The sequence below is a fragment of the Arachis hypogaea genome, chromosome 17, assembly GCF_003086295.3.
Source record: "Arachis hypogaea cultivar Tifrunner chromosome 17, arahy.Tifrunner.gnm2.J5K5, whole genome shotgun sequence".
Classification (NCBI taxonomy): domain Eukaryota; kingdom Viridiplantae; phylum Streptophyta; class Magnoliopsida; order Fabales; family Fabaceae; genus Arachis; species Arachis hypogaea.
The window spans coordinates 60,643,099-60,656,307 of NC_092052.1; the positions used below are offsets into that span (position 1 = coordinate 60,643,099).

Sequence of the window (13,209 nt, forward strand, 5' to 3'; positions counted from 1 at the left end):
CTGCTACCAGCCCCCCTTTGTTCCTAACTAATGGCACCGAGGACGGTGCCAAGCTTTAAGTGTTGGGAGGTCGGTCAGTACCTGACTTCCAGAGGTAACATTTCTCTCTTAACACTGATGCCAGGGCATCTTGGCCAGTTTCACTGACCTTTTCTTTACTGTTTTTAGGTTAGTTTCATGCATTTCCTTAGGAAATAAGCTAGTTTTGGGTAGATATTCACTTACACCTTGATTCAAGCATACATTGTGCATTTTACATTATTTCATGAGAATTTTGCATAAGTTTAGTGACAAATTGTATGTTGCATTGCCCATGACTTGGACTAGAACTTTGATGCACTCTATTGCTTGATTTCAGGACCAAAGGAAGCAAAGAAAAGGAGGAAACTTGCAAGGTTAATGAGAAAAGTGATTGCCAATGACACTCTCAAAGCCATCATTGCCCACGTTAAGAGTCACGTTAACTAAGTTAACGTGAACTATAACGTGAAAAAGGGAAGTTGAGCCAACGTTAGTAACACTTAACATTGTCACTAACGTTGGCAAACACTCATGAGTGGCCACGTTAGAGCCCACGTTAACCTAGTTAACGTGGCCTCTAACGTTAAAGGGGGAAGAGAAGCCAACGTTAGTAACATTCAACATTGTCACTAACGTTGGCCTAAGGATGCAACACACCACGTTAACTCCCACGTTAACTTGGTTAACGTGGGAGCTAACGTAAGAAGTGAGAGTTGTCGACAACGTTAGTGACACTCAACATTGTCACTAACGTTGGAAGTAACCACACAACCCCCCAAGGAGCCACGTTAACTTCCACGTTAACTTAGTTAACGTGGAAGCTAACGATGAGGAATGAATGATGAGCCAACGTTAGTGACACTCAACATTGTCACTAACGTTGGGATGGCTAAGAATGGCCACGTTAGAAGCCACGTTAACCTAGTTAACATGGACTCTAATGTGAGATCTAGGGGCACATTGGAACGTTAGTGACAATGTTGAGTGTCACTAACGTTCAAGAAGTTTGGCAAGGCCACGTTAGAAGCCACGTTAACCTAGTTAACGTGGGCTCTAACGTGAAGCAAAAAGGGGCACAGTGGAACGTTAGTGACAATGTTGAGTGTCACTAACATTCTCGAAGGTTGGCAAGGCCACGTTAGAAGCCACGTTAACCTAGTTAACTGATGAGCGGATAATTTATACGCTTTTTGGCATTGTTTTTAGTATGTTTTTAGTAGGATCTAGTTACTTTTAGGGATGTTTTAATTAGTTTTTATGTTAAATTCACATTTCTGGACTTTACTATGAGTTTGTGTGTTTTTCTGTGATTTCAGGTATTTTCTGGCTGAAATTGAGGGACTTGAGCAGAAATCAGATTCAGAGGTTGAAGAAGGACTGCTGATGCTGTTGGATTCTGACCTCCCTGCACTCAAAGTGGATTTTTTGGAGCTACAGAACTCGAAATGGCGCGCTTCCAATTGCGTTGGAAAGTAAACTTCCAGGGATTTCCAGAAATATATAATAGTCCATACTTTGGCCAGGAATAGAGAACGTAAACTGGCATTCAACGCCAGCTTTCTGCCCAAATCTGGCGTCCAGCGCCAGAAAAGGAGCCAAAACAAGAGTTGAACGCCCAAACTGGCACAAAAACTAGCGTTCAACTCCAAGAAGGACCTCTACACGTGCAACACTCAAGGTCAGCCCAAGCACACACCAAGTGGGCCCCGGAAGTGAATTTATGCATCAATTACTTACTCATGTAAACCCTAGTAGCTAGTTTATTATAAATAGGACCTTTCACTATTGTATTAGACATCTTTGGTCTCAGTTTTAATCCATTGTTCATCTTTGGATTATCTTTTGATCTATTGATCACGTTTTGGGGGCTGGCCATCTCGGCCATGCCTGGACCTTTCACTTATGTATTTTCAACGGTAGAGTTTCTACACTCCATAGACGAAGGTGTGGAGCTCTGCTGTTCCTCAAAGATTAATGCAAAGTACTACTTTTTTCTATTCAATTCATCTTATTTCGATTCTAAGATATTCATTCGTACTTCAATCTGAATGTGATGAACGTGACAATCATCATCATTCCCTATGAACGCGTGCCTGACAACCACTTCCGTTCTACCTTAGACTGAATGAGTATCTCTTAGATCTCTTAATCAGAATCTTCGTGGTGTAAGCTAGAATGATGGCGGCATTCAAGAGAATCCGGAAGGTCTAAACCTTGTCTGTGGTATTCCGAGTAGGATTCAATGAATGAATGACTGTGACGAGCTCCAAACTCGCGATTGCAGGGCGTTAGCGACAGACGCAAAAAGATAGTAAATCCTATTCCAGCATGATCGAGAACCGACAGATGAATAGCCGTGCCGTGACAGGGTGCGTTGACCATTTTCACTGAGAGGATAAGATGAAGCCATTGACAAGGGTGATGCCTCCAGACGATTAGCCGTGCCGTGACAGGGCATTGGATCATTTTCCCGAGAGATGACCGAAAGTAGCCATTAACAGTGGTGATGTATCACATAAAGCCAGCCATGGAAAGGAGTAAGATTGATTGGATGAAGATAGCAGGAAAGCAGAGGTTCAGAGGAACGAAAAGCATCTCCATTCGCTTATCTGAAATTCCTACCAATGATTTACATAAGTACATCTATCCCTATTCTATTATTTATTATTCGAAAACATCATTATCAATTTATATCTGCCTAACTGAGATTTGCAAGGTGACCATAGCTTGCTTCATACCAACAATCTCCGTGGGATTCGACCCTTACTCACGTAAGGTATTACTTGGACGACCCAGTGCACTTGCTGGTCAGTTACACGGAGTTGTGAACCATGGTCTTGGCATCATGTTTTTGGCGCCATTACCAGGGAAAGAAAGAGCGATGAATTTTACATAATTAAAGTGTAATCACGATTCCGCGTACCAAGTTTTTGGCGCCGTTGCCGGGGATTGTTCGATTTTGGACAACTGACGGTTCATCTTGTTGCTCAGATTAGGTAATTTTCTTTTTGTTTTATTTTCAAAAATTTTTCAAAAATATTTCAAAATTTTCTCATCTGTTTTCGAAAAAAAAAATTGTTTTCAAAAATATATTTTTCTTCAGAATTTTTAAGAATGAATTCTAGTATTTCATGAAGCATGTTGAAGCCTGGCTGGCTGTAAAGCCATGTCTAATTCCTTTCGGAATGAGTATGTCAGGCGTGTCATGTCTGAATTACATGCTGAAGCTTGGCTGGCCATTGGCCATGTCTAGTGTTTTGGACTGGAGCTTTCATTGAAAGCTTGGCTGGCTAGTGAGCCATGTCTAATTCCTGGACTAAAGCTTTAGACTAAGAATGCAAGATTCTTGGAATTCATGTTAAAAATTTTGGAATCCTTATTTTTTTTTCTTTTTCATATAATTTTCAAAAAAATCCAAAAAAATTAGAAAATCATAAAAATCAAAAATATTTTTGTGTTTCTTGTTTGAGTCATGTGTCATGTCATAAGTTTGGTGTCATTTACATGTGCATCTTGCATTTTTCGAAAATTTCATGCATTCATAGTGTTCTTCATGATCTTCACGTTGTTCTTGGTAAGTCTTCTTGTTTGATCTTGATGATTTTTTGTTTTGTGTCTTTTCATGTTTTTCATATGCATTCTTGAATTCTTAGTGTCTAAGCATTAAAGAATTCTAAGTTTGGTGTCTTGCATGTTTTCTTTGCATTAAAAATTTTTCAAAATTGTGTCTATAATGTTCATCTTGACATTCAAAGTGTTCTTGGTGTTCATCTTGACATTCATAGCATTCTTGCATGCATTCATTGTTTTGATCCATAACTTTCATGCATTGCATCATTTTTCCTGTTTTCCTCTCTCATCATAAAAATTCAAAAAACAAAAAATTATCTTTCCCTTTTTCTCTCATCAAATTCGAAAATTTGAGTTGACTTTTTCAAAAAATTTTAAAATCAAGTTATTTCTTATGAGTCAAATCAAATTTTCAATTTGAAAATCTTATCTTTTTCAAAATCTTTTTCAAAAATCAAATCTTTTTCAAAATTCTTAGTTATTTTCGAAAATTCCAAAAATATTTTTCAAAAATCTTTTTCTTATTTTTATATCAAATTTTCGAAAATAACATAATCAATTAATGTTTTGATTCAAAAATCTGAAGTTTGTTACTTGCTTGTTAAGAAAGATTCAAACTTTAAGTTCTAGAATCATATCTTGTGATTTCTTATGAATCAAGTCATTAATTGAGATTTTAAAAATCAAATCTTTTTCAAAACTAATTTCTAAAATATCTTCTTATCTTATCTTTTTCAAAAATTTGATTTCAAAATATCTTTTCTAACTTCCTAACCTCTCATCTTTTCAAAATTTGTTTCAACTAACTAACTAACTTTTTGTTTGTTTCTTAACTTTTTCAAAACCACCTAACTAACTATCTCTCTCTCTAATTTTCGAAAATGTATCTCCTCTTTTTCAAAAATTTCTTTTTAATAAACTAATTATTCTTATTTTTATTTTAAAAAAAAATTTCGAAAAATACTAACATTTTTCAAAAACCATTTTCGAAAATCACTAACTCTTTTTCAAAAATATTTTTCAAAAATTCTCCCTCTCCCATCTTATTCTATTTATTTATTCATCTACTAACATCTCATCTCACATCTCAACCCTCCTCACAGTTGTGTTTCTTCCATTACATTACATTCTTCATCTCCCCCTCTTTTCTTCCACTCACAAAGGGATCCCTATACTGTGGTATAAAGGGTCTCTATTATTATTATTTTTTCTGTGCCCTCTTCTTTGTCATATGAGTAGGAGCAAGGACAAGAATATTCTTGTTGAAGCAGATCCAGAACCTGAAAGGACTCTAAAGAGAAAATTAAGAGAAGCTAAATTGCAACAATCCAGAAATAACCTTTCAGAAATTTTCGAACAGGAAGAGGAGATGGCAGCCGAAAATAATAATAATGTAAGGAAGATGCTTGGTGACTTTACTGCACCTAATTCCAATTTACATGGAAGAAGCATCTCCATTCCTGCCATTGGAGCAAACAACTTTGAGCTGAAACCTCAATTAGTTTCTCTGATGCAACAGAACTGCAAGATCCATCTGAAGATCCTTTTCAGTTCTTAACTGAATTCTTGCAGATATGTGATACTGTTAAGACTAATGGAGTAGATCCTGAAGTCTACAGGCTCATGCTTTTCCCCTTTGCTGTAAGAGATAGAGCTAGATTATGGTTGGATTCTCAACCCAAAGACAGCCTGAACTCTTGGGATAAGCTGGTCACGGCTTTCTTAGCCAAGTACTTTCCTCCTCAAAAGCTGAGCAAGCTTAGAGCTGATGTTCAAACCTTCAGACAGAAAGAAGGTGAATCCCTCTATGAAGCTTGGGAAAGATACAAACAGTTGACCAAAAAGTGTCCTTCTGACATGCTTTCAGAATGGACCATCCTGGATATATTCTATGATGGTTTATCTGAGCTATCAAAAATGTCACTGGACACTTCTACAGGTGGATCCATTCACCTAAAGAAAATGCCTACAGAAGCTCAAGAACTCATTGACATGGTTGCTAATAACCAGTTCATGTACACTTCTGAAAGGAATCCTGTGAGTAATGGGACGCCTATGGAGAAGGGAGTTCTTGAAGTTGATACTCTGAATGCCATATTGGCTCAAAATAAAATATTGACTCAGCAAGTCAATATGATCTCTCAGAGTCTGCATGGAATGCAAGCTGCATCCAACAGTACTCAAGAGGCTTCTTATGCAGAAGAAGCTTATGATCCTGAAAACCCTGCAATAGCAGAGGTAAATTACTTAGGTGAACCTTATGGAAACACCTATAACTCATCATGGAGAAATCACCCCAATTTCTCATGGAAGGATCAAAAGCCTCAACAACGCTTTAATAATGGTGGAAGAAACAGGTTTAACAATAATAAATCTTTTCCATCATCCACTCAGTAACAGACAGAGAACTCTGAACAAAATGCTTCTAATTTAGCAAATCTAGTCTCTGATCTATCTAAGGCCACTGTGAGTTTGATGAATGAAACCAGGTCTTCCATTAGAAATTTGGAAGCACAAGTGGGCCAGCTGAGTAAAAGGATCACTGAAATCCCTCCCAATACTCTCCCAAGCAATACAGAAGAGAACCCAAAAGGAGAGTGCAAGGCCATTGACATAAGCACCATGGCCGAACCTACAAGGGGAGTGGAGAACGCAAATCCCAAGGAGGAAGACCTCCTGGGACGTCCAGTGATCAATAAGGAGCTTCCCTCTGAGGAACCAAAGGACTCTGAGGCTCATCTAGAGACCATAGAGATTCCATTGAACCTCCTTATGCCCTTCATGAGCTCTGATGAGTGTTCCTCTTCTAAAGAGAATGAGGATGTTACTGAAGAGCAAATTGCCAAGTTTCTTGGTGCAATTATGAAGCTGAATGCCAAACTATTTGGCATTGATACTTGGGAAGTTGAACCTCCCTTGTTCATCAATGAACTAAGGGATCTGGATCAACTGACATTGCCTCAGAAGAGACAGGATCCTGGAAAGTTCATAATACCTTGTACCATAGGCACCATGATCTTTAAGGCCCTGTGTGACCTTGGTTCAGGAATAAACCTCATGCCCCTCTCTGTAATAGAGAAACTGGAAATCTATGGGGTGTAAGCTGCTAAAATCTCATTAGAGATGGCAGACAGTTCAAGAAAACAGGCTTATGGACAAGTAGAGGACGTGTTAGTAAAGGTTGAAGGCCTTTACATCCCTGCTGATTTCATAGTCCTGGATACTGGAAAGAAGAGGATGAATCCATCATCCTAGGAAGACCTTTCCTGGCCACAGCAAGAGCTGTGATTGATGTTGACAGAGGTGAAATAGTCCTTCAATGGAATGAGGACTCCCTTGTGTTTAAAACTCAAGGATCTCCCTCTGCAACCATGGAGAGGAAGCAGAAAAAGCTTCTCTCAAAGCAGAGTCAACCCAAGCCCCCACAGTCAAACTCTAAGTTTGGTGTTGGGAGGCCACAACCAAACTCTAAGTTTGGTGTTGAACTCCCATATCCAAACTCTAAGTTTGGTGTTGGAGAGTTTCAACAATGCTCTGCACATCTGTGAGGCTCCATGAGAGCCCACTGTCAAGCTATTGACATTAAAGAAGCGCTTGTTGGGAGGCAACCCAATTTTTATTTATCTAACTATATTTTTCTTAGTTATATGTCTTTGTAGGTTCATGATCATGTGGAGTCACAAAATAAATATAAAAATTGAAAACGGAATCAAAAACAGCAGAAGAAAAATCACACCCTGGAGGAGCATCTGTCTGGCGTTCAGCGCCAGAACAGAGCATGGTTCTGGCACTGAACGCCCAAAATGGGCAGCTTCTGGGCGCTGAACACCAGAACAGGCATGGTTCTGGCGTTCAACGCCAGAAATGGCAATAATTGGGCGTTGAACGCCCAAAATGGGCACCAACCTGGCGCTGAACGCCCAGAGTTGTGTGCAAGGGCATTTTGCATGCCTAAATTGGTGCAGGAATGTAAATGCCTTGACACCTCAGGATCTGTGGACCCCACAGGATCCCCACCTACCTCATCATCTCTCTTTCCATTCATGATCATCCCTTCTATTTTCCATTTACCACTCACATGCATACACCCACTACCTTCAAAATTCAACATCTCTCTCCCACCCAATCCCACCCATATGGCCGAATACACACATCCATCCATCTTCTCCATATCTTCTTCTTCTTCTTCTATTCTTTCTTCTTTTGCTCGAGGGCGAGCAACATTCTAAGTTTGGTGTGGTAAAAGCATAGCTTTTTTGTTTTTTCCATAACCATTGATGGCACCTAAGGCCAGAGAAACCTCTAGAAAGAGGAAAGGGAAGACAAAAGCTTCCATCAAGGGTCTATAGCTCAGTGGTAGAACATTTGACTGCAAATCAAGAGATCCCTGAGATACCTCAGGGGATACATTTTCTTCCACACAATTATTGGAAGCAACTAAGGGTGGAACATCAAGAGCACTCCATCATCCTTCATGAAATTAGAGAAGATCAAAAAGCAATGAGGGAGGAGCAACAAAGACAAGGAAGAGACATAGAAGAGCTCAAGGACATCATTGGTTCCTCAAGAAGGAAACGCCACCATCACTAAGGTGGATTCATTCCTTGTTCTTATTTCTTTTGTTTTTCGTTTTCTATGTGATGTGCTTATCTATGTTTGTGTCTTCATTACATGATCATTAGTAGTTAGTAACTATGTCTTAAAGTTATGAATGTCCTATGAATCCATCACCTCTCTTAAATGAAAAATGTTTTAATTTAAAAGAACAAGAAGTACATGAGTTTCGAGTTTATTCTTGAACTTAGTTTAATTATATTGATGTGGTGACAATGCTTCTTGTTTTCTGAATAAATGCTTAAACAGTGCATATGTCTTTTGAAGTTGTTGTTTAAGAATGTTAAATATGTTGGCTCTTGAAAGAATGATGACTAGGAGACATGTTATTTGATAATCTGAAAAATCATAAAAATAATTCTTGAAGCAAGAAAAAGCAGCAAAGAACAAAGCTTGCAGAAAAAAAAATAGGCAAAAAAAAAATAAATAGAAAGAAAAAGCAAGCAGAAAAAGCCAAAGCTCTTAAAACCAAGAGGCAAGAGCAAAAATCCAATAACCCTTAAAACCAAAAGGCAAGGGCAAATAAAAAGGATCCCAAGGCTTTGAGCATCAGTGGATAGGAGGGCCTAAAGGAATAAAATCCTGGTCTAAGCGGCTAAACCAAGTTGTCCCTAACCATGTGCTTGTGGCGTGAAGGTGTCAAGTGAAAACTTGAGACTGAGCGGTTAAAGTCAAGGTCCAAAGCAAAAAAAGAGTGTGCTTAAGAACCCTGGACACCTCTAATTGGGGACTTTAGCAAAGCTGAGTCACAATCTGAAAAGGTTCACCCAATTATGTGTCTGTGGCATTTATGTATCCGGTGGTAATACTGGAAAACAAAGTGCTTAGGGCCACGGCCAAGACTCATAAAATAGCTGTGTTCAAGAATCATCATACTCAACTAGGAGAATCAATAACACTATCTGAACTCTGAGTTCCTATAGATGCCAATCATTCTGAACCTCAATGGATAAAGTGAGATGCCAAAACTATTCAAGAGGCAAAAAGCTATAAGTCCGGCTCATATGATTGAAGCTCTGTTTCATTGATAGTTTGGAGTTTATAGTATATTCTCTTCTTTTTATCCTATTTGGTTTTCAGTTTCTTGGGGACAAGCAACAATTTAAGTTTGGTGTTGTGATGAGCGGATAATTTATACGCTTTTTGGCATTGTTTTTAGTATGTTTTTAATAGGATCTAGTTACTTTTAGGGATGTTTTCATTAGTTTTTATGTTAAATTCACATTTCTGGACTTTACTATGAGTTTGTGTGTTTTTCTGTGATTTCAGGTATTTTCTGGCTGAAATTGAGGGACTTGAGCAGAAATCAGATTCAGAGGTTGAAGAAGGACTGCTGATGCTGTTGGATTCTGACCTCCCTGCACTAAAAGTGGATTTTCTGGAGCTACAGAACTCGAAATAGCGCGCTTCCAATTGCGTTGGAAATTAGACTTCCAGGGCTTTCCAGCAATATATAATAGTTCATACTTTATCCAAGAATAGATGACGTAAACTGGCGTTCAACGCCAGCTTTCTGCCCAAATCTGGCGTCCAGCGCCAGAAAAGGAGCCAAAACCAGAGTTGAACGCCCAAACTGGCACAAAAGCTAGCGTTCAACTCCAAGAAAGACCTATACACGTGCAACACTCAAGCTCAGCCCAAGCACACACCAAGTGGGCCCCGGAAGTGAATTTATGCATCAATTACTTACTCATGTAAACCCTAGTAGCTAGTTTATTATAAATAGGACCTTTCACTATTGTATTAGACATCTTTGGTCTCAGTTTTAATCCATTGTTCATCTTTGGATTATCTTTTGATCTATTGATCACGTTTTGGGGGCTGGCCATCTCGGCCATGCCTGGACCTTTCACTTATGTATTTTCAACGGTAGAGTTTCTACACTCCATAGACTAAGGTGTGGAGCATTGCTATTCCTCAAAGATTAATGCAAAGTACTACTGTTTTCTATTCAATTCATCTTATTTCGCTTCTAAGATATTCATTCGTACTTCAATCTGAATGTGATGAACGTGACAATCATCATCATTCCCTATGAACGCGTGCCTGACAACCACTTCCGTTCTACCTTAGACTGAATGAGTATCTCTTAAATCTCTTAATCAGAATCTTCGTGGTGTAAGCTAGAATGATGGCGGCATTCAAGAGAATCCGGAAGGTCTAAACCTTGTCTGTGGTATTCTGAGTAGGATTCAATGAATGAATGACTGTGACGAGCTCCAAACTCGCGATTGCAGGGCGTTAGTGACAGACGCAAAAGGATAGTAAATCCTATTCCAGCATGATCGAGAACCGATAGATGAATAGCCGTGCCGTGACAGGGTGCGTTGACCATTTTCAATGAGAGGATAAGATGAAGCCATTGACAAGGGTGATGCCTCCAGACGATTAGCCGTGCCGTGACAGGGCATTGGATCATTTTCCCGAGAGATGACCGAAAGTAGCCATTAACAGTGGTGATGTATCATATAAAGCCAGCTATGAAAAGGAGTAAGACTGATTGGATGAAGATAGCAGGAAAGCAGAGGTTCAGAGGAACGAAAAGCATCTCCATTCGCTTATCTGAAATTCCTACCAATGATTTACATAAGTACCTCTATCCCTATTCTGTTATTTATTATTCGAAAACATCATTATCAATTTATATCTGCCTAACTGAGATTTGCAAGGTGACCATAGCTTGCTTCATACCAACAATTTCCGTGGGATTCGACCCTTACTCACGTAAGGTATTACTTGGATGACCAGCGAACTTGCTGGTCAGTTACACGGAGTTATGAACCATGGTCTTGGCATCATGTTTTTGGCGCCATTACCAGGGAAAGAAAGAGCGATGAATTTTACATAATTAAAGTGTAATCACAATTCCGCGTACCATTAACGTGGGCTCTAACGTGAGGCAAAGGGGTATATTGGAACGTTAGTGAAAATGTTAAGTGTCACTAACGTTCCCGAACTTATACTTTCACTAAATTATTAACACCCCTTACGTCCTGAGCTGAAGTCTCTGCCCACTTAACACTTTCTCTCTGCAAGTAAAGCCAAGCCCAAATGAAGAAAAGAACTGCTTCAAGCTCAAGATCCAAAGGCCCAAGACTTGAAGAGCAAACTAGAAGCTGACAAGAGTAGTATATATAGGAGTAGCTTTGAATTGTAAAAGGGAGTTCTGGAGTTTTCTGGAGGCTGGAAAAGGAGAACTACCCTCTGTATTTTATTTTCTCTGCATTTTCTAGTTTTATGATGTATTCTCCATCTTTGTTTTTATTTTCAAGAGCTATGAATAACTAAACCCCTTTCATTGGGTTAGGGAGCTCTGTTGTAATTTGATGGATCAATACTAATTTTCATTATTCTTCTTCTATCTTTTCTCTTGATTTTACTTGAAAACTTTCGATCTTCATCCAATTGAGTAGTTATCTTGGAAGAGAAGCTATTCAAACTTGGATCTCTTTTGAACCTTGAAAGAGGAATGAAGAGATCAAGCTAGAAATGCTTTCTCATGCTGAACCAAATTGGGTTTGGATGGGTATGTGACTATAACCCTCTCAATACTTGATTTGGAAAATGCATGTGGTATAATCAGTGACCATACTTCATCTCTTATCATGAGCAATTGACCAAGGAATTGGCTATTGATCAAGATTTGAGAGATTGAATTGCAAGAAATTGTAATTCAATCACTTAAGATTGCCAAGAAGATCAATGGGTGCATTGATTGAGGAAGAGATGAAAATAAACTTGATCCGGAGAATTGCAACATCTCCTAAGCCCAATGAACTCCCCATCTCTGATCTTACCCATTCTCTTTAATTTCTGCCATTTACTTTTATGAGCAAATCCCCCATTCCCATTTATAATTCTGCAATTTATTTTCAGTCATTTACTTCCAATCCTTTAATTCTAGCATTTACGTTTCTGTTATTTACATTCCCGCCATTTTATTTTCTGTAATTCTCAACCCAAATTCTGGATTCGCTCAACTAGAACATTCTTCTAATTAAAGTTGCTTGATCAATCAATCCCTGTGGGATTCGACCTCACTCTATTGTGAGTTTTTACTTGACGACAAATTCGGTACACTTGCCGAAGGGAGATTTGTTGTGAGACAAGTTTTCCCCGCATCAAGTTTATGGCGCCATTGCCGAGGATTGATTGTGCATCAACAATGATTAAATTGGAAGATCACTAGATTGAGCATTTTTATTTTGTGAATTTCATTTCCTGTTTGAGTGATTTACTTTTTGTTTTAGTTAAACTTCTTCCCTTCCCCGTCTACTCTTTTGTTCTTCTTTGTTATTTTCAATTCTGTTTGCTAACCCACTAACTGTTTGATATATTGCATCACCCACAACTAACAGTAATTCTGACACAAATACTTTCTGCACCTATCTTTTCTTGCTTGCACTTGATGGTTGTATGACAGGGAGAAGAAGCGGGGCTTCAACTTCCTTCGATTCTAAACCTGAGAGGACCTTTCTTAGATTAAGGAGGGAGGCAAGAGGAAAGAAAGTGGTTGGTGCTGAGGAAGAAGATGAATTCTTTGAAACAAACATGGAAGACAACATGGAAAACCATCATGAAGAAGAAGATCACAACCACGGGGGAGGAGGTAGAGCAAATCATGCTGGGGAGGATAGAAGAGTTTTGGGCTCTTACATCAATCCAAACCCAGGCAATTGTGGAAGTAGCATCCAAAAGCCAACAATCCATGCCAACAACTTTGAACTTAAACCACAGCTCATCACCCTTGTTCAGAACAACTGTTCGTTTGGAGGAAGTGTTCAAGAAGACCCCAATCAAAATTTAACCACCTTCCTGAGAATATGTGACACAGTGAAGTCTAATGGTGTTCATCCTGACGCCTATAGACTGCTCTTATTTCCATTCTCACTCAGGGACAAGGCAGCCAAATGGCTGGAATCTTTCCCAAGGGAAAGCTTGACAACTTGGGAAGACATGGTGAACAAATTCTTAGCAAGATTTTATCCTACTCAACGAATCAAT

General features: G+C 39.0%; 1 non-coding gene across 1 annotated transcript; it reads right to left on the bottom strand.

Moving 5' to 3' along the window:
• Positions 1–5,346: 5,346 nt before the first annotated feature.
• Positions 5,347–5,454, bottom strand: LOC112767626 (small nucleolar RNA R71). The gene has a single exon (XR_003185068.1). It is a non-coding gene; the product is annotated as a small nucleolar RNA R71 (small nucleolar RNA).
• Positions 5,455–13,209: the final 7,755 nt, after the last annotated feature.